Source organism: Dipodomys merriami, unplaced genomic scaffold, assembly GCF_024711535.1.
Source record: "Dipodomys merriami isolate MVZ:Mamm:240054 unplaced genomic scaffold, mDipMer1.0.p SCAF_642, whole genome shotgun sequence".
Classification (NCBI taxonomy): Eukaryota; Metazoa; Chordata; class Mammalia; order Rodentia; family Heteromyidae; genus Dipodomys; species Dipodomys merriami.
Genome location: NW_027206227.1, coordinates 376,940 through 400,767, shown reverse-complemented (window position 1 = coordinate 400,767; position 23,828 = coordinate 376,940). Strand labels below are relative to the sequence as shown.

Genomic DNA, 23,828 nt, shown 5'->3' with positions numbered 1-23,828 from the left:
ACTTAAAATAATCATTGACAAAAATTACAAATGTGAGCAATCGAAGAAAAAATATGTTTTTTCCACCATACACAGAATTTTACAGAAATAATATGAATAGAAATTTTGGGAACAATAAGGTTTCCTTGTTACAAATAGGCAACCAAGGATATATGCCTGTCTTAAGATTGCATTATTAACTATTTAAATTTACAGGATACTACATGCTTCAGCAGCACGTCTACCCAAATTACAATACAGAGTTTTACATGGTTCTTGTACAAGGATGATATGAAAATTTGTGAAGTATTCCATATTTTTCATTCTTCAGATGCAAGAAATTAAACAGTAATTTAAAAATTGAGTACAAATATACAAGTGTAATAATACATGTAATTAATAGAAATAAATGTTAGTTTGACATCAATGTATTCAATCTTCACCTTTTTAGAAAGGCCTTTACATAGCATAACTTTTATAAAACTTTGAAATATGATAACATTGTCATTTTATCCCAAAGAAATAAAATTCTATAAGGACCTAGGAATTAAAGGAATCTTAAACTGTTTCTATATGGAATGCAATCTGAAAGGTCACATTTATTAATTAATTTATTATTATTGTAAAACAATGTTGAATTCAAAGTATTGTATCTAGGAGAGAATGAAATAGATTATGGACATTATACAAACAGAATACTAAATATTTTAAAATACACTGTTTCAGAAAAGCACCAGAATTATCTTTAGTTTCTGTACTACTCATTTCAACAGATAACTTAAAATTATTTCTGATTAAAAAATCACAAAAATCATTATAGGTGTATAAAAACAACTCAAATATATTTTTATATCAAAGTCAGGCAGTTCACTTGGAAGAATACCATGGAATCCATGAATTTTTAAAGTAAGATATTGCTGCTGTATTGTAAAAATATTTTGTATGGACACCTAGGATGGACTGGCAATTTTGAAATTTAAGAAACTTACCCAAACCATTAGGATTTAGGAGAACAATTTCTACAGCCTTCTACAACTTCAAAGAGGTAGTGATACATAATTATTATTTTGGCAATATCAAATGCAGTTTCTTCCAAGTTGTGCTTCAGACCTGGTTTTATATAATGGTTCAACAGAAGGAGATCTAGCATAACTTTGCTATTTCTATTCTCAGCAGAAAGATGCAAGGGGCTCAAGAAGCCTTTAGTTTGGTCATTTGTATCAGCATCATGATGAAATAAAGAAGCCACTCTGGTATTATTCCATGTATAAGTACTGTGCAGGGTTGTCCAGACATTCACGATTATTGCATGAATATCTACCTTGAGCCACCAACTCATGGACAATATCTAAGTGCCCACTGTAGGCTTCTCGATGAAGAGGGGTATATTCATCGTTATCCCTAGCATTCACATGAGTGGCCTTTTTGGAAAGTAGTCTCTACACTGTAGTAAGGCGATTATTTTCGGCAGACCAAAGAAGAAATTTACATGAATCCTTCTCCATTTTTCTTTTGCAATTGATACCATTTCTTACTTTTTCATCTTGTTCCTCATCTTCATCAGAATTGCCTAGCCAGAGATTTTGAGTGCCAGTGAGAATGAGGTGTCCATGTATTTCTCCAATAGTTCACATTGGATGAACTGGTCAGAAAAATCCAGTAAATTTTCTGCATCTGTTTTTTTCACTATTATTTATTTTCTCCTTTTTAATTTTTACTATTCTAAATTATTCTAACTGGAGAGTAGGGAATTGGTAGAGAGCAGAGGAAAGATTTTCCTCCGTATTCAAAGGTACAGACTGAAAATGAGGACCAGTGGTGTCTTCATGTACAGCTTATTCTAGGAATGAGAAAATAGGAAATAATGCCTTCTATATAAATGAATTGGGAAATGGCAGAGCAGAAAGTGAAATGATGCAACCAAAAATATAAAAGCAAAATAAATTAGGATAATTATGGAACAATCATATTACCTATGAGAACCATGAAAGGGAGAGAGGAAGAGAGAGACAGATGTGAAATGATCTAGCTAACTACAAAATCCATCCCTCTGATCAATTTATAAAGAAAATAATTAAATTTTTTAAAAGAGATGGAAATAGAATTTAAGATCAGATGTCTCCATTGTTTTTAATTATATTTTTATTATCTTAAATACTTGGAAAATGGAATTTCCATTCAACAAATCAGTATTTTTTTAAGTATAATGGATCTTTATATAACTTTTCCACACCCTTCCAAACCTCACCCCACTTTAATTTTTTCTAGTTTCATACTATCTGCATTGAATATTATACCTTCACTCTCTTCCTCCATAACTCTCTTTATTCCTTCCTTTTGACTTCCCCTCACATCTTCCAAGTGATAGTTTCCTGATATATATTTTGTTGGATTAAAACTTCAATTTTATAAGAAATTACACCTTTGAAATACTCCTCTGCAAATAGCACGCTTTGGTTAATATATTTGTGTAAACCTGTATAAAGTTCTAGCTTCCAAATATGAGACAAAACATGGGTCCTTTGTGCATCTGGCTTAGTTCACTTAGTGACTTAGTTCACTTAATATATTTTTAGATCTATCCATTTCGTTGCAAATAATGTAACAGTCTTCAGAATGGATGGGTGCAATAAATTGTGTATATGTGCCAAACTTTTTCTAACCATCACTCGGCCAAAGGGTATCTGGGTTGTTTCCGTAACTTGGCTATGGTGAATAATGCAGCAGTGAACATGGTTGTGAAAGTGATTTTATTGTAATCTTTTGGTAGAATTCATCACTACCTTTATGGGAGCAATCCTCTAGCCAGTTTTCCAGAATAAGAACATCCCTCCCTTCATCTTCATCACAATGTATTGCAAGTCCTCAAAAACACACTTCCCCCTACAGGTCTAAATAAGCTAAAACCACATTGTTCCCATATTTTTTCAATACATTATTTCATAATTGTACATATAATTTAGTGAGAACCATCTATGTACTTTCCTAATGTGGGAATGAGGGACATCACAGAGTAAAAGTAAGAAGTATGCAATTGAATTAGCTATTATCACATTTAATATAATTTTCAGCTCCAATTCATAGCCTCACATAATATTATTTTAATCTTTATTTGATTACTTCATCTAACCTGTAAATTATAACAGGTGAGTTAAAAGCAAAGGCAAAAATTGTGGTTTGATTTTGACACTCATGTGTGAGGTTGCACAACATGGGCAAACAGATGGATTGGAATTAATAGCTCTTATCTATTTTGTTAACGTACAGATAATTTTCCCAAACTGATTTTTGCAATTCGTATTCCATTCAACAACAAGAAACATGTGGTCATTTCCTTTGTTTTGCTCCTTATTAACTTTTGTCTCCATTTTATTTTATAATGGATGATTTCATAAACCTACTGTAGATACAAAAATATGTTAAGATATTTCTATCTGTATGCATTGTTATATACATACACACATATATTACACAGGTTATAATGATAATGAATAACTTCAGTAACTGTACAGTTTACTAAATTATTAAAACTATCGACGGCTCATGCCTGGCATCCTGGTTACTCGGGAGGCTGAGATCTGATGATCATGGTTTGAAGTCATCCTGGGCAGTAATGTCCAGGAGCCTCTTATCACCAAACAATCAATAGAAAATCAGAATTGGAACTGTGGCTCAAAGTAGTAGAGTGGTAGCCTTGAGAGAAAATTTTCAGGGACATCATCAAGGCTCTTAGTTCAAGAAGTACAAACTACCCAAATAAAATCTATTTAATTTACACCTGTGTAAGTAAAGTATGTCCATCACCCAAATGTACAACCATGCTCATTTGCCAGGTAACTGTTTTTTCTGAAGTACCAGAAAATATTTTCACTTAAGTTGAAAGCATTGCACCATGGGTTCATTCTATCTCGCTCATGCATTTTCCACTCAAATATTCAAATCTTACAATTATTCCAATTATTTAAAATCATAGTTTTTTACTTTAATGCCCATAATATTAGAGTTTGAATTGAGTGTCTTGTGCCCCATAAGTGGGTGTTCTTACCACTTTGTCATGTCTCCAGCCCTAAATTATCTTGATTATTTTTCAGATACTTGTATATGATCTTGAGCTCAGTCCACATTATGTTATTCTTCCTGGAATTTAGAATATCAGGTGCATGGCATTGTGTACACATCTTTGTCCAGTCTGGGCTTTCACCTCTATCCTCACAAGAGTAGACTCACATGTAGTCAGGATTTTCATAAGCTTGTCATACCTGATTTTTTTAAGTCTTTGCATTTCCTGCAGGTTCTTCAGTACTTAATTAATTTGTTTTCTTGGGTTGTTTTGTTTCATTTGAATGTATGTGTCGAGTTGTTCCTCACTTTTCCTTTTGTTTCTTTCAATCAAGTTCATTCCTAAAGTTCTGAGAAACCAATTCTTCTTTTTCACGATAGTCAAGGTGAACATGATTCATTCCAAAGCAATTTCAGTAATATTTAAACACCTTCATATCTATGAATGGTATATAAATGATAAGTGCTGCAAAGGGTCTTTTTATTTGCACAGCAGTCTTTGTCATACACAGACAGATCATGAAATATAAGAAGATATTAAAACTACAGATGCTAGCAAGGAGAAGAAAACCTATTATTAATTGTTTGAAAGAGGCTTCCCGTCTAGTGAAAGAAATACGTTGCTTGATGCAGGATTTCACAAAATTATATTGGTTGGACCAAGCTAAACAATCATCTAATTCTACAGAATTGAGGGAGATAAATCGAACTTCTGAATAATTTACATTTGGTTCAAATAAAAGCATGCTTCCAAAAAGAGAGTTCACTTTAGAGAAACATGATGAGTTGTATGTAAGTAGGTGCTTAGCTGATTTTGTTAATTTGTAAACTAATACAGGGAAATAGATTACAACACCGTAAAAAAAGAACTTTGCATTGAAATACTCATTTGTGTGTGTGTGTGTGTGTGTGTGTGTACACATGCACGCGTATACATGCACGTGCATTTGCAAGTGCTCATTCATTCATTCATCATTCCTGAGGCTTGAAAGTGACTGGGCACTCTCCCTAATCTTCTGTGACCAAGGATAGTGGTTTACCACTAGAGCCATTGTTCCACTTCTGTTTTTTTTTTTTTTTTTGAGATAATCACATTTATTTTCATGATTGGACTGGCTTTGAATAGTGGTCTTCATATCTCAGCCTCCTGAGTAGCTAGCTAAGCTTATTCAGCCTCTAAGTAGCTAGTTAAAATTGGGCCTGTCCTTTATGTTTCACTGATCTTTTATTCTTGTCCTGAGGTTTTCACATGACTAAGTCATATATATGTGTAGTTGCTTTAAAAAAAAAATAGTCTTACTGCGTGGCACCAGGGGCTCCCATCTGAACTCTTAATTATTGAGGAGGCTTGAGAACAGAACCCAGGCCAAAAGTTCAGTGGACTTCCTTCTCTATTTATTGCTGGGTGCATTGGATTATTTCCACCATCCTGCACTATCTACAGAATAAAATTGGAAGGACTACAGAATCCAGGCCAACCAAGGTAGGAATCTAGACAAGTTGGTGTGCAACTCTTATGCCATTGATAATGGGAAGGCTAAAAAGACAGATCAGGAGCATGTTCTTGTGGAAAGGGAACCCTTATCCTAAAATTAACCACTGATATGACACCAATTTAACAAAAATAATACCCCAAGTTGAACACAATTTCCAACAACCAAAATAGGTATAAACATTAACATCCAAAACTTAGTAGAATCTGCTCTTTGTTCTAATATCAGCTTCATCCCAGTTTCATATGATGTGACAGAATAGTTTCTTCATTAAACTTACTATATATTTTAAAAGACCTAGAAAATTCCTTCTCACTTATAAAGTGCAAACGAATGGCAAATTGCCTCATTTCTTACATATTTGATTACCACTATAAATTCATCTTTTGATTATTATTAATAGTAATATATTCTGATTTATTACTTTACTTTGTAACATTTTTAAACTTTTGGCTTCTCTGCTGAAGTTGAAGTATTTAAATAGTATCATCAAATTATATTACTTGGGTAATTAGGGAAGTTTTCTAAAAAGTTTTTAACCAATGGCTTCTAGTAATTCTGGTGGGGTTTTTTTGTTTTTGTTTTTTTTTGGGGGGGGGGTCCAGTCGTGGAACCTGAACTCTGGGACTTCGCCCTGTCCCTCAAGGCTAGCTCAAGGCTAGCATTTGACCACTTGAGCCACAGCGGCACTTCCAGCTTTTTTTCTGTTTATGTGATGCTGAGGAATCAAACCCAGGGCCTCAAGCATGCAAGGCAAGCACACAACCACTGAGCCAACTTCCTAGCTCCCTACGAATTCTTAATTGGTATATTGATTAGTTCATTTTTAATTTCAATTTAATTCTACTGTAAAGGTAATGTAGAGAGGGGATACAGTAACATAAGTAAGATAATGAGTACATTTATGATGGAAGGAACATTGTTATCTCTTCCATTGAATTTTTGCACACTCAAAAAAAACTACTGATGTTTTTCCTGTCGCTATTGACCAATGGGTATATTTCTTTCTTTGTTCATGCATTTTTTATTAAAAAATTGATATACAAAGGGTTTACAGTTAATTAAGTCAACTAAAGAGAACACTTCAATTTATTTTCTAAATTTCAAATTTTGAACTTATTTTGTTTGGTTTCTTTAGGGTAATTCTTTTTTCAGAGTTGGAGGATTTGTTAATTTAGTTTTGTATAATATTAACACATGTAAATTATTCAGATATATATTTTGCTTTCAAAATAGTTAACATGTGAATATGTAAAAATTATTTTCTTAAATTTTATATGGTTTGTGAATTTAAATAAATGTGTTTTCTTATAGTTCTAAACATATTTGTCCATGTAACAAATACTGTATTTTCAAGAAGCACATACTTTATTTAAAAAGGCTTTATTACCTGGTCACATTTTGGAAATATTTGTACGAGAATTAAAAAAAAATGTTTGAGCTAGGCATAGTGATTTGTGGTTTCCATTTTCTAACTATTGTGGGAAGTGTAAATAGGGTTTGTAATTCGGAGAGACTGAGAAACTATGAGACCTTATCATAAAATTTCCAGAGTGAAATGATTAGAGATATAGCCATCCCTAGCAAGATATAGAGCACCTGGTTATCATATTCTAAATCTTGAGTTAAAACACTAGTAACATCAATCTTTTGTCAAAATAAAAGGACACATATTTCAAAATGTTTATTACTTAAAACTTTTTTTTTTACAAATTTCTCATTTCTTTTATTTCTTAATTTTCAATTTACTTAATATATAAGAATCCACTCCCAAATTACTCAAGCTAATTCAAAACTTTGGCAAATTACCAGGGTATAAAATTAACCCCCCAAAATCAATGGCTTTTCTGTATCCCAACAATGAGAAAAGTGTGGCTGAAATTAGGAAAGCAACTCCATTTGTGATAGCCCCACAAAAACTAAAATACCTAGGAATTACCTTAACCAAAGAAGTGAAGGACCTCTATGATGAAAACTTTAAAAACTTGAAAAAGGAAATCAAAACAAAACTTAGAAAGTTGCAAAAACTTCCATGCTCCTGGATTGGAAAGATTAACATCGTGAAAATGGCAATACTTCCCAAAGTTATCTACAAATTCAATGTGATACGTATCAAAATTCCAACCTCATTCTTCAAGGAAATAGAAGAGGCAATCAAAAAATTCATATGGAACAATAAAAGACCCCTAATTACATAAACGCTCCGCAACGGAAAGAACACACCTGGAGGAATAACAATACCAAATTTCAAACACTACTATAAAGACATAGAAATAAAAACAGTTCTTTACTGGCACAAGAACAGATCTCAGGACCAATGGAATAGCATTGAAAACCTAGTAATGAAACTTCAGACCTATAGCCATCTAATCTTAAATAAGGGAGCTTATAAAATAGAATGGAAGAAAGAGAGCCTCTTCAGTAAATGTTGCTGGAAAAAATAGGTTAAGTACTTGTAGAAAACTAAAGCTAGATCCATATATATCACCTTGAAGCAGAATCAACTCCAAATGGATCAAAGACATGGAGTCAAAGCAGACACTCTGAAAACATTACAGGATGGAATAGGAGAAACTCTAGGTCTCCTTGGCGCAGGCCAAAATTTTCTTAATAGAGACCCGGAAACACAACAAATCAAAGGAAGGTTGGACAAATGAGATTGCATGAAGTTGCAGAGCTTCTGCATGGCAAAGGAAGTAGCTAGCAAGATCAATAGAAAGCCCACGGATTGGGAGAAGATCTTCAATAGCCATAAAACGGACAAGGGTCTCATATCTAAAATATACTTGGAACTCAAAAAATTAAACCCCCAACAACAAATCCTCAAACAAATAACTGCCCAATAATGAAGTGGGCTAAAGACTTAAAGAGAAACTTCTCTGAAGAAGAAAGAATGATGGCCAATAGACACATGAAGAAATGCTCAACCTCCCTAGCCATAAAAGAAATGCAAATCAAAACAACACTGAGATACCACCTCACCCCAGTTAGAATGGCAGACATCAAGAACTCTAATAAGAACAGATGCTGGAGGGGATGTGGACAGAAGAGAACCTTACTTCATTGGTGGTGGGAGTGTAAACTTGTTCAACCACTTTGGAAATTAATATGGAGGTTCCTCAAAAGACTTCACATAGAGCTCCCCTATGACCCAGCAATCCCACTTTTGGGCATTTACCCAAATATTTACAAACAAGACCACACTAAAGCTACCAGCACAACTATTTTACTGTAGCATTATTTACCATTGCTAAGATATGAAACCAACGCAGTTGCCCCTCAGTACATGAATGGATCAAGAAAATGTGGTATATATAAACAACGAAATTCTATGCCTCCATCAGAAAGAATGATATTGCCCCATTTGTTAGGAAATGGAAAGACTTGGAAAAAATTATATTATGTGAAGTAAGCCAAGCCCAAAAAACATAGGTTCCATTGTTTCCCTTATTTGCAATATCTCATATATATATGAGTCAAGCAGAAAAGGTCAGGTAAGGTGATGTTAGGAAAATGAACCCTTAGATATGTATTTAATTACTTTTTCTCTCATGCATTGCTTTCTAACGCATTTATAAGATTATTTCTTTGTTTCTTTGTATGTCCCTCCCCCACAGTGTAACCCCTGCTTTCACTGTATTTGATGTCCGCATAATTTGTGTGTGTGTGTGGGGGGGGAAACAAGTGGTTTAAATAAGGATACAGGTGGACCCATTGCAACAATGAGAAGTACAAGTTGTCATGTCGAAAACGAACTTTACAACTTTGGTGCAGCTGGGCTGGGGGAGGCTGGGAAGGGATGTGAAGGTAAAACAAAGGAGGAAGCTACAATGCTTGATAAGAAATGTACTCATTATCTTGCCCATGAAATTGTAGCCCTTCTTTACAATATGTTCACAATAAAAATAAAAATTAAAAAAAAAAGAATCCAAGAATCTTGTGACTATTTTATTTCTACTAAACTTTTAAATAGTATGAGCAATATTATGATTTCATATTTTAAAATACTTTTACTATTTGTGGTAATTTCCTCTGTTTAATATGATAATAACAAATGTGTGTATGTGGTGTGTGTGTGTGTGTGTTTATTTGTTATTTTGTGTGTGTGCTTTGGGTGTACTTTGTAATGCTTGGGAGATCACACAATTGCTTCACATATGTTAGGCCAATGTTTTACCTCTGAGCTATACTATCTAGTTATAATACAAATTGTATTTTAAATTATGACTTTGATTTTTTGGGGGGGTCCGGTCATGGGGCCTGAACTCTGGGCCTGGGCACTGTCCCTCAGCTCTTCAGCTCAAGGCTAGCGCTCTACCACTTGAGCCACAGCGCCACTTCCGGCTTTTTTTCTTTTTACTTATGTGGTGCTGAGAATCGAACCCAGGGTCTCAGGCATGCAAGGCAAGTGCTCTACCACTGAGCCACCTTCCCATCCCCGAATTTCAAATTTTCATACCTAGTATGGTTTTTCAAAATTATGTATGATAAAATGTGATCCATCTTCTATCCACGTTAGCAATTGTTATTGTTATTCTTTCTCTTATTTATTTGGAAATTAATTAGATTCCTAGTACAGCTTCTTTACATTGTAACAGCTCTATACAATGCTTTATTTTCTATTTTATTTTTCCCATGTTATCTGACTTTCAGTCCAATCTATCAGGTGGATTAAAAAGAAACTAGATTCAGGACACTTTATTTTTCTCCTTCTCTTCTCTGAAGTCTTTCTGTTTTTTGAAACAATACCAATGACATACAGCTCCTCTGTGGTCCACCATTCTTCTCCCTCTCACTCTCTTCTGCAGTGAAGCTCAAGAAGTTATCATTCAGCTTTATTATGCTGTACTGCTATCTAAATCTTAACTCATTCCTAAATGAGACTGCATTGAGCAGTCTCTAAGTCATTTTCTATATATAATATCAGGGGTTTGTATTTTCACAAGGTGTGAAATATGAATGACTATCAAATACTTAGTTATCTCTGTAGAACATTGGTCCACCTGCTCAATAATCTCATATGTAAATTCAAGGAATACAGGTCAGTCAGAGAAATCTTGTAAAATGGTGTAGCTTGAGCCTTCATACTAGTTTTGAATAGTATTACCATGTTTAGTAGTGAAGACAACATAGTTCTACTATAAGAACAGACACATAGAAGAAGGTAACAGATATTTCAAAAATAAATTCTTAGTTTTATGATCCACAGATTTTGAAAAGGATGCTATGACTTTATGAAATAAAAACAGAAACTTAAATGGTTGTATTGGCACTATTGCCTCTCTAGATTTAAAGAATGATCTTAGACTACTACCTCAATCCATTGTTTGTTTGTATGTCTGCTGGTCATGGGGTTTGAACTCTGGGCTTGGGCGCTGTCCATGTGCTCTTCAGCTCAAGGTGAGCACTCTACCACTTGAGCAACAGCAAAAACTTCCAGTTTTCTAGTGGTTTATTGGAGATAACAGTCTCATGGCCTTTCTTGCCAAGGCTGCCTTTAAACCACGATCCTCAGATCTCAGCCTCCTGAGTAGCTAGGATTACAGGAATGAGCCACCGGTACATGGCCTACCTCAAACCTTATAAAGAATGATTATCAAACTAAATGTGAATTGTAAAAACCTATAAAAATTAAATGTAAAAATTCATGACATTGATCAGTAAAGGTTTCTAAAAATTTGACATGGAAAACATTAGGGGCTAAAGAAAAGAAAGAAGTGGATTATATCAAGTGATAACGTTTCATAAATCAAGGGACAGTCTAACAGAAATGAAAACATATCCAACAGAGGGCACAGATTTGTTAATGCTACAATGTTAATGCTACAGTGATTCTGAAACTTTATTTTTCTATCTTCTAATTCTATATAAATTTTTTCCTGAATATTTCTTTAAATAACATATGTAATTTAATAGTCAATAGGAGGAACATATGAAATAAGCTCCTCTTTAGTGTCTAAGAAATAATAAAAAGAAAACTCACTAGTATGACCATAATATAAAAAGAGGACCCAAAATATAGTAATGCATTTGTGGATAAATTGATATACTTCTCATAGTGATCGATATGTTTAATAATGCAATCATTTTAGCAAACAAGTTTTCAAGTCTTCAAAAGGTGAAAGAATTGTACAGGATCCAGGTATTACACTTCTATGAATGTATTAAACAGAAGTAAAAAACTTTTTTGGACAGAGAATGTAGTTAATTGACAGTGAACTTGAATAGTATGTGTGAGACCCTGGAAATGATCCCCAAAAACAAATTTTGAAAAGACACACTATAGAGAATGTATGCTGGGCAAATTCCAGTAACTGAATTTTATATCTATTTTAATGTCTGTTCTAAAATTTACAGCATTTCTATTTGAAGAAATGCAAGTTTGTGAAAATTAGGCTTTTAAAACCTATGAAGGTACAATTCACTTCCAAAGCACTAAAATGTATACAATAAAAGGAGATATTGTATTGTAAGTGAATTGCATGTCATTAAAAAAACTATTGTTAAAACTTCTTCACACAAACTGCAGAATTGCTAAAAAGATATTTTTGGTAAACTGCTGCATTTAAAACAAAGATGTGATTTCTGTTTATTTTGAGGGTATTTTGTCCGTTTGAGTTTATACAGAGATAACTCAATCCAAAAGTATATGTGATAAGTAATTTTTATTATTTTTATTTTTTTATTGTGAAAAAAACTGTACAGAGGGGTTACAATTACATGGGCAAGATAATGAGTACATTTCTTATCAAGCATTGTAGCCTCCTCCTTTGTTTGCCCTTCCCATCCCTTCCCATCCTCCCCTGCCGCCCCACCCAATCCTCCCCGCTACCCCCCCCCCACTGTTGTAAAGTTCATTTTTCGACTTGTACTTCTCACTGTTGCAATGGGTTCATCTGTATCCCTATTTTTCCCCCACGGTTTCCCTTATTTGCAATATCTAGTATATGTCTGAGTCAAGCAGAAAAGGTCAGATAAGGTGATGTTAGGGAAATGAACCCTAAGATATGTATTCAAATGCATTTTTTGTTTCATGCGATTGTTTCTAACACATTTATAAGATTATTTCTTTGTTCCTTTGTATGTCCCTCCACCACATTATAACCCCTGCTTTCACTGTATTTGATGTCGGTATAATTTGTGGAGGGGAAGGGAAAAAATTTCTAAGTAATTGAGAAACTTTTCTGGAAGAAACTTTAGCAAATGACAGTAGACACAAATCTATGCATCTGCATTTTATGAAAGTCATATGTTACTTGTACAATCCAATTGCTTATCTCTACCTTGCTAGGAAAAACGTATTCTCAAGATAAGAGCCAAAAGCAATGAAAAGAACAAAATACACAATCATCTTGATTTATTGGTGAAAGTAACAAATGAAATAAAGCAATTCCACTGAAGGGAATCCAATATTACTGTATGTGAAGATGTTCCTGAATACCAATATCCATTAAATTTTTGGAATTTTAATTTCTACAAACATATGAAAACTAGAACAAGAAAACAAATATAGACTTAGAGTGAACCAACCTTGAAATCATTTTCTTAATTGTTTTGAAATCACAAAAGAATTGATACTCCTTTGCTTTGGAAATCATTTAAAAATATTTATCACTTATGATAAGTCAAATACCAAGCAAGAGTAATTTTATATAATCATTATAAATATCATTTTATTACTATTGTAAAATAGAATAAAAATAGAATAAAAAAACCACTCCCAGTATATGACCTACCTATCATTATTCTTAACTTCTAATCATTACCTAAATATCTTAAACAGTATAAATAGTCATGTCTTTAAAACAGACGTAAATATTCTATACTTTTTTACTTAACATTTTACAGAGGTATGTATTCATGTTTCTAAGAAATGTTCACAGCAGTTAAAAGATGCCTTTGTGAAATTAATGTGATAAAATTTGTTATTGGTGGTGTTGTTTGCAAGGCCTGGGAATTGTCCCTAAGCATTTTTATGCTCAAAGACAGCACTCCAGAAATTGAGGAAAAGAGCTAATTCCTGTTTTCAGTGGTTAATTGGAGATAAGAATTTAATAAGTACTTTTCTGTCTGGGCTGGTTTTGAAAAAATTCTAAGATCTCAGCACCCAGAATAGCTCGTATTATAAGGGTGAGTTACCAGCACTTGGTTTCATGAAGTATTTTTTTTATTTTAATTATGTTTTAAGATGTTTGTTTCACTATGATGTATATCACTTTGCAAATAAATTTAGATATATGTATATATTTCTGATGACAAATAGTCTCTAAAATGTACTTTTTTACACATAACATATATATATATATATATATATATATATATATATATATATGACAGACACCCTCTAAAATTTTCATGTTACTATTCTTGACCTTTTTCATTTCAAAGATATACACTCTAGTTTTCTAAAAGTTTCCTAGAATAAAATAACTAATATTTCAATAGAAAGTAGAGTTCATTACTTTCAAGGGAATTTTAGATATACATATGATATTGTAGTAACATTTACAGTATATTACTTGAAAAGGTTCTGCCCAAACTCTTAAATATTTGTTTGTAGTTAAGGAGAGGGAGGAAGTTAATTCATACTGATTAGGAATTTTCAATGCTTCAAAGAAATCTATTCCATAATTTGTTATAAGCACATAGTGAAGCAACCTGATATGGTTTAGTTTTTTGTTTTGTTTATTTGTTCAAAATTTCAATATGGATGCATGCAGAGTGGTAACATTAAAATTATTAATCAAAAGACAAATAATAATAAAATCATAGACAAATATCCAACGTTCAATAATTAGCACTTATGATACTAATAATAATTTTGATGGAGAGGATGATGACGACAGTGTAGCCTGATAATGACGATGTTGTGATTGAAAAGGAATAAAAAAATCTTTAGATATCTATGAAGCTAAATTTCCCATATTGAATGCATAGTTATAAACAGAGTTGGATTACATATAATAACAATAACAAGAGGAAGGCTGGGAAGGTGGCTCAGAGGCAGAGTGCTGGCTTTGCCTACATGAGGCTCTGGGTTTGATTCCTCAGCACCACATAAGCAGAAAAAGTGGGAAGTGACACTGTGGCTCAAGTAGTAGAGTGCATTGAGCTGAAGAGCTGAGGGACAGTGCCAGGCCCAGAGTCCAGGCCCCATGACGAACCAAAAAGAAAAAAAAAAAAGAACCAGAATAACAAGAGGAGAGTTTGAATATCAAGAAATACAATCACATAAACAGGTAGAGACAGTAAAAACAGTAATGTTATTCCAGCAGTCTTTCTAATGTACACTCACTGTTCTTGGTGGTATTATTTTCTTATAAATAAAATCATTTATTTCCATATTTTGATGTACTAAGATGTAGGTTTCAACTTAGTGTGATTAGTTCAAATAACATTCTCATATAGATACTATTCAATAACCAATGTTTACCAATGATATATTAAGAACATGTTCTTCATTACAGCTGTAAATACATGATACAATTTACATAATACCACTTACATAACTGCAGTTACCATAAAAGGACACAAGCTACAGAGCCAGGAGTTAAAATTTATTTTTATTTCTGCATGAAACTATTTCTGACTTTATACCAACAAACTGAATTTGACTCTTTCCTTATTTGTAAGCTAAGGTAGAAAATGTAAGGACTGTTTACTTTCTTTTTCCTTGCTCTAGAATAAAACAAATATAGTCTTCAATATTTCTAGTAGATTACATCCATTTACAGATGAAAAATATAACACCAACAGTCAATGTTGTGAGTAAATAATGGTACTAGAATTTTTCTCTGAGTTCTTTACTCTGTGTGCTTACAAGGAGAGTCATTTGGTGAAGGAGAGGACCAATATGAAAATACTATGGGGAAAAATGCATACTTTGTAAACAGTTGTTTTAGGACTGAGTGACTGGTGATGAGTATTTGCAATAGGCTGGTGTCAGGGGCATAAAAAGGAGTACATAGAAATTACATTATGACAGAAACTGAAAAAATCTTGATCATTCATCTTATCTATGGATGGAGGTAGGGTAAGAAGAAATATAAAGTGTTTTCACATCTCTGTCTCCTAACTGTGTTAGTTACATTCTTGGTGATAAGGACTACAGGAGGAAAAGATGGATTTAGAGGAAAATAAACTCTCTGATAGTTCTAAGGTTTATGTTAAACAGATGCCAAGATAGGTCTGTTTGAACAACATCAAAATATCCACGAACATGAATATGAAATGTAATGATAAAATCAGGGTCATAATTAAAGGGAAGAAGAAAAGGAAAGTTCTGACGAAAGTGTGAACAATGTGAGTACCAGTGTGGACAAGATTGGAGGAAAGAGATAAATAAGGAAAGAAAAAGGTAATAAACACAGATTAACAGAAGAAAAGGAAGGAAAGAAATTTCAGTAAGGAAATCTACTATTTGGATTTGAAAAGTAAAAGGACATAGACTAGATCAATAAGAACAGTGTTTTGGTGAAAGTCATATTGATAAAATGTTGAGCTATGAATGTGAAGACATAAAATTCTGGACCAATAAATTCAACAGGTCCTGTTGATTCTAAATGTTGGGAACAAATGCTTTAATCCTGACCTTAGAAATATTATACAGATATAACTGTCATGAACTTTTCTTAGAGGTATTCTGTGAACATTTTTGAAAACTTTATTTAGCCAGGAGATTATAGATTGAACTAAAGCACAGACAAGCCTACTTTGTCCTACAGTTCCAATTAGTGACTCTTCTATCCATATCAGTTCGGGATTTTATTGAAATATATTTAGATATGTTTGGATATCTTATCAGCCTACTCATTATAAATGTAGGACAAGTAACACCAAGTATTAAGTTGAACATACAGCTTTACTGATGTGACTGAAGACTCCTCAAATTGATTCTTCTTTAAAATAGAAAATGCTTCAATAGCTATTGACACATCATAACTGCCAAATACTCTATTGAAATGTAATTCTTGTTAGGTATATCTCCATGCTGAAATAACCCTGTCTATCAACCTGACACAAATTCATATATGTAGGAAAGTGTTCTTATAAATTTCAAGCTTTTTTTGAATGGAAGAGTTCAGACATTACCCTCACCACTAGGATTAAATGCCTAAAAAATAAGACATTTTGCTTTAATGCCTTTCTTTCATTTTCTCATACACATTGCCAAGTTGTGAAGGTTTCTGTTGTAACAATAATACAATCATGACTTGTATTAACACAACATCTAGGATCTAATGTTAATTCGGATACTTAGTAATTAGCTCCAAATTTTGTGGATATTTTTATTTCTTTAGGGTAAACTAATGAGCTCCAGGAAAATTTCCCTAAGGAGCCTTTCAATTCTAATATCACTGTCTCAAAATGCTTTAAATTCTACATCCTCTAATGTGGGCATAGGATTATATTGTGGAACTTTTCTCCTCAGAGAGTAAGTATTACTCTATTGCTTAACATGGACAAAGTACTTTCATACATAGACTGGGCGTGTGCAAACAAGAAGTGGTAGTTGAACAATGTTCTTAGCAGTTTGTACAGATGAAATGGAAATAGAGCAACTATGAACTCAAAAGGAATGTGCAAAAAAGACAAAGGCACAAATAGAATGTGCCAAGAAAAACTGAAGTATAATTTCAAATAATGTGCTCAGGTGTGAGGGTGTGTTCAAAGTACAGCTTCAGACAATGTAGTTGGATGTCTTGGGGAAAAACGGCTTTAAACTATTCTGGGATAATTGTACAAATAGAAGCCCCTAACTCTGACTCTAAACAGCCACAACATCATCAACTTAGGGACTATTTTCCAAGTGCAAAAATGAGAAAAAGAGGGCTTATCACAGTTACTGTTCAAGTTGAAGCAATGGCAATCACATAACTTTTCTTAGAAGTATTCATTTATTTTGGAGCATTAGAGTAGGAAAAAGCCAAGTAAAAATTCTGCATGTACCTAAATTAAGTGGGACATATTATATTGGGATCTCTTTAATTTGGTAGTTATAGATTATATTTTTTGTACTGTAACTTGGGAAAATTTTCTGCTGTCAGTTATTTTCTTCTCTTACCCTTATTTTGCCCTTCCACTTACATGATTATTATGTAAAGAGACATAATTGAGGTTGCATTTCTAAATTATTCAAATTATCTGAACTAATTCATACTTCTGGCAGCCTCCTATATCTTTCTCAAGGGAAATATTTTGTCACTACCATTTTTATCCTATATGATATTGGATATCTTCCTGCCTAATTCAGTGCAAGATATGCACTCGACTCATTCAGATATCTCAACACTTGTACCACCATAAAATACTATCTTATTTTAAATCATGACATTAGTATATCTGCTGAGTTGCCATCTGTCATTTTGAATGGCCTTAAGTGATACTTACATGCAATCATGTTTTAAACCGATATACCACTCAGTAGATGAGGGAATTGAAAAAAGATGTGTTTTATATATGTACGGAGGAATTCTATGCTTCCAATTCATAAGGAAATGGAAAGAGCTGGAAAAATCCTACTAAGAAAAATAAGCAAGACACAAAAAAACAGATTCCATGGTTTCCCTCATTTGTAATAACTAGGAAGTATCTAGGATAGTCCTAGCAGATGAGTAGAATGGCTCAATAGCTATGTATAAATGACCACATAAAATGATGCTGAGCAAAATAAACTCCTAGATATGGAAAGAGAGGTTTTACTTTTTGGTTGTTGTTTTTAATGTACTATGTGATTTTTTTTTCTTTTGTGTTTTCCTCTATGGTTTGTCCACTGTTGTATTTGATTTCAGTATCCTGTGTATGGTATATACATTTATCTTCATTTGGCAAGGGAAACGGAGCAATAAAATGGCCCAACAAAGGACAAAAGGAAAACCAATGCAATAGCAACACTCACAAGACAACATGTTAGAAATTTACTTTACAACTTGTGAGGAGTATTGGGTTGAAGGAAAAGTGGGAGAAAAATAAGGGAGGGGGGAAAATTTTTGAGATGTTATATATTCACTACCTTACAATTACTGCAACCCCTTCTATATATCACCTTGACAATAAAATTAACTTAAAAATGAGCTGCATAATATATAATTTCACTGTATTGGTATAGTAAATATTATTCTCTGTGTATTATCTTTTATAAAAATGAACATTTTGCCTGCTAATTTGAATTACCTCTTTATTTATCGGAGGGACATCAACATGAATGTTATAAAACTATACATTATTGTCAGAATACACTTGCCATTATTTTTTTAAAAAACAGTATTTTAGTATTGTCTCATACTAAAACAGAAAATAGTTCAATTCTATGGAAACTCCTAACTTTGAAAACTCACTAATTGTTAAGAGGACAGAATATATCTTTTCCTCAACATTCCTATGACTACTAACTACTCATTTTCAAATCCTGAACATGCCATACAAGAGACATTCAAAACAGTTTGCATTTTAATTAATTCAGCAATAGATTCAGTTTCCAATGAGGAATTACATATTTAAAAGTCAATAGGAAAAATAGACATGTTCTGGTAGAGGATAACACTATGAAGTATCTATAATAATTGATTCCTTAAGAATAAACATTTCTTCATCAGAGTAAGCTATTATTTCTATGACAATCAATCCCAAGTTTTTATCCCATAAAGTCATTCTAGCCCAACAATTTCCAGCTTGTAAGGTGCACCTTAAAATTCCCTAAATTCACATCATGACTACTTTATCACTATTGTGAAAAAATACTACACTACACTTATCCTAATGTGATGCCCTTCCTATTATGGCAAGAATACTACACTAAACTTTGCTACATCATTTTCACCGCAGTGGTATTCCTGAGATCAGAACACTTGCAAATATTATTTATTTTCATTTTATTTTATATTTATCATATATACATATATATTATCTATCATAGATATTCAGGAGATCTGTATATATTAATATTAAGATTTGAAGGTTATGGTTGAAAGCCCACCCAGACAGGAAGGTTCTTTAGATTTTTACCTCCAATAAACTCATAAGGAAAAGCCAGACCCAAGAGGCACTGAGGTTCAAGTGGTAGAGCAGTAGCCTGGAGCAAAAACAGGCTTAGGGACAGTGCCCAAGCCCTGAGGTTAAGCCCTAGGACAAACCAAGCAACAAAAACAAAATAAAAAGAAACCTCAAACCTAGCATTTTTCTCATTGTTTACAGAGGTACATAAGTAATAAAATTTCTTCCTGTGTTATGTATAGGTAGAAAAAAAGATGTCACACAATAACTCTCTTCATACCACGTTACACCAAAGTCTCAAAAGATTGCTCCTTTTCTACATAAATCAATATAATCAATTTGTTGACAGTTTGTCTAGATTATTCACATTATCTTCTTACACATGAACTGTTGGAATTATCTATTAACTAATTCTTATTATACTTGCCTTGAAAGAATATTATATTTTTTTTTTTTGTGAGGGTCCGGTTGTGGGGCCTGAAGTCTGGGCCTGGGCACTGTCCCTCAGCTCTTCAGCTCATGGCTAGTGCTCCACCACTTGAGCCACAGCGCCACTTCTGGCTTTTTTCTTTTTGCTTATGTGGTGCTGAGGAATCAAACCCAGGGCCTCAGACATGCAAGGCAAACGCTCAACCACTGAGCCACCTTCCCAGCTGAAAGAATATTCTAGTCAATTAGAATGCCAGACTAATTAGTGAATTTGTAAATTAAATCTTTTACTTGAAAAGAATTTTGTAGTATTCTATAGAATATTAAATCACAAACAAAAAATATCTATTTTGACTCTAAATTCTAATTTAGCCAGGTGTACAAAGTCCTACATTAAATGAACTTTCTTATTTCTTCAGGCTTAAACTTTTGTAATCTTTCATCATTTCTTGGGACTCTAACAGAATGATACTTACTTTTTCAAATTTTTGGTTGGGAATCATGAGCTCTCTTGCATCTAGAAATGTTCTGTAATTAAGACAACATTTAAAACACAACTGAGGATTATATATGAGTTGCATTTCAATAGGAAACTTGACTTCTCAAAGCATAATGACAAAATTAGCCCAAATTTCCAACTGTGTATTCCTTTCTGGTTTATTTTTTATTCCTTTCTTGTTTGGTTTTATTGAGACAAAATTATAGTCTTCAAGTTGGCCAAGGTTCTGATCAGCTCACATAACTTGGGAATGGAATACATGGGGTTCATTAAATACAAGATCATGTCATTTTCATATTTTTTTCTTTTTTGCTATTTTTAAATTTATTATTTTTTTATTGGGAAAAAATTGTACAGAGGGATTAAAATTTCCTGGGCAGGATAATGAGTACATTTCTTCTGAAGCGTTGTATCCTCCTACTTTGTTTCCCCTTCCATCCCTTCCCACCCTCCTCCCTTGTCCCCACCCAATCCTCCTCCCCACCACCAAAGTTGTAAAGTTCGTTTTCGATATAATGACTTGTATATCTCATTGTTGCAATGGGTCCACCTGTATCCCTATTTAAACTATTTGATTTTTTCCCTTCCCCTCCACAAATTATACTAACATCAAATACAGTGAAAGCAGGGGTTATGCCGTGGGGGAGGGAATACAAAGCAACAAAGAAATCATCTTATAAATGTGTTAGAAACAATCCCATGAAACAAAAAAAAAAAACATTTGAATACATGTCTTAGGGTTCATTTCCCTAATATCAACTTATCTGACCTATTCTGCTTGACTCAGACATATACTAGTTACTGTAAATAAGGGAGACTATGGGACCTATGTTTCTTTGGGCCTAGCTTACTTCACTTAATATAATTTTTTCCAAGTCTTTCCATTTCCTAACAAATGGGGCAATGTCATTCTTTCTGATGGAGCCATAGAATTCCATTGTGTATATTTACCACTTTTTCTTGATGCATTCATCTACTGAGGGGCATCTCGGTTGGTTCCATATATTAGCTATGGTAAATAAAGATGCAATAAACATAGTCGTGCTGGAAGCTTTAGTGTGGTCTTGTTTGTGAACATTTAGGGAAATGCCAAAAAGTGGAAATGCTGGGTCATAGTGGAGGTCTATGTGGAGTCTTTTGAGGAACCTCCATATTGCTTTCCAATGTCGTTGAAAAAGTTTACACTGCCACCGACAGTGCAGTAAGCTTTCCATCTGTCCACATCCCCTCCAGCATCTGTTATTAGAGTTCTTGATTATAGCCATTCTAGCTGACGTGAGGTGGTATTTCAATGCTGTTTTGATTTGCATTTCTTTCATGGTTTGAGAGTTTGAGCATTTCTTCATGTGTTTATTGGCCATCCTTCTTTCCTCTTCAGAGAAATTTCTCTTTAAGTCTTTAGGACACTTATGTATTGGGAAGTTGATTCTTTGAATATTTGTTGTTGGGGGATTTAATTTTTTAAGTTCCAGGTATATTTTAGATATGAGGCCCTTGTATGTTGTATGACTAGTGAAGATCTTCTTGCAATCCGTGAGCTTTCTAGTGATCTTGCAAGCCATGTCCTTTGCTGGGCAGAAGCTCTGCAATTGCATGCAATCCCATTTGTCCAAGCTTTTATTTTATTTTTTTTTGTGTTTCTGGGTCTCTATTAAGAAAATTTCGGCCTGTGCCAAGGAGACCTAGGGTTTCTCCTATTCCACTCTGTAATGTTTTCAGAGTGTCTGCTTTGACTCCGAGGTCTTTAATTCATTTGAGTTCATTTTGGTGCAGGGTGATAAGGATCTAGCTTTAGTTTTCTACAAGTAGTTAACCAATTTTTCCATCACCATTTACTGAAGAGACTGTCTTTCTTCCACTCTATTTTTTAGTTCCCTTATCAAAAATTAGATGCCTATGGTACTGTAGGTTCACTTCTGGTTTTCAGTTCTATTCCATTGGTCATCTTGGATGTTTTACATCATATTTCCCTATTTGGATTCCCTTTAAGTTTGCATCTAGTCTTATTGCCCCAGCTAGCATTCTAATACTAACTTGAAGAGGATTGGAGAGAGCAGACATACTTATCTCTTTCCTGAATTAATAAGAAATGGCTTTAACTTTTCACCATTAAGTATAATGCTAGCTGTAGGTTCGTCAATTCTTAGCAGAAAGAACAGCACTGCAGCAATATCAGTTCCAAATTTCAAACTATACTAAAAAGCCATAGTAATACAAACAGCTTGGTACTGGCACAAGAACAGTCCTGAGGACCAATGGAATAGGACTGAAGACTCAGAAATAAACCCACTGACCTATAGCCACCTAATCTTTGACAGGGGAGCTAAAAAAATTGAATAGAAGAAAGACAGCCTTTTCAGTAAATGGTGCTGACAAAATTGGTTCAACACCTGTAGAAAATTAAAGATATATCCATATATATAAAACACTCTGCATGATAATCAAATCAAAATGGATCAAAGACCTCAAAATAAAAGCAGACACTGTGAAAACATTACATGAAGGATAAGAGAAACTCTAGGGCTCTTTAGCACAGGCCAAAAATTTCTTAATAGAGAACCAGAAACAAAACAAATCAAAGAAAGGTTGGAGAAACGGGATTGCATGAAACAGCAGAGCTTCTGCATGGTAAAGTTCATAGATAGCAATATCAATAAAAAGCCCACTTACTGGGAGAAGTTCTTCATGAGTCATAAAACAGACAAAGTCTTATACATAAAATATACTTAGGACTCAAAATCATAAATCCCACAACAACAAATCCTCAAAGGAACAACTGCCCAATAACTAAGTGGGCTGAAGACTTAAAGAGAGACTTCTTTGAAGAGGAAATAAAAAATGTCCATTAGACAAATGAAGAAATACTCAAATTTTCAAGTCATAAATGAAATGCAAATCAAAACATTGAGATTACACCTCACTCCAGTTAGAATGGCTGTAATCAAGAAATGTAATAATGACAGATGCTGGTGGGGATGTATCTAAAAGGGAACCCTACTGCATTACTTGTAGCTGTTTAAACTTGTTTAACCACTTTGGAAAGCAGTATGAAATTTCTTCAAAAGACTCCACCTAGAGCTCCCCAATGACCCAGCAACCCCACTTTTGCACACTTACCCAAATGATCACAAAACTACCAGCACAACCATGTTTATTGCAGTATTAGTCACAATAGCTATGTTATGGAACCAACCCATATGCCTCTCAGTAGACGAATGGTTCAAGAAAATGTGGTACACACACACACAAACACACACACACACACACACACACAGACACACACAGACACACACACACACACACACACACACACTGGAATTCTATGCTTCCATCAGAAAGAATGGAATTGCCCCATTTGTTAGGAAATGGAAAGACTT

At 33.6% G+C, this 23,828-nt stretch overlaps 1 pseudogene; it reads left to right on the top strand.

Annotated features, from left to right (window-relative positions):
• Positions 1-203: 203 nt before the first annotated feature.
• Positions 204-300, top strand: LOC138815476 (U6 spliceosomal RNA; annotated as a pseudogene).
• Positions 301-23,828: the final 23,528 nt, after the last annotated feature.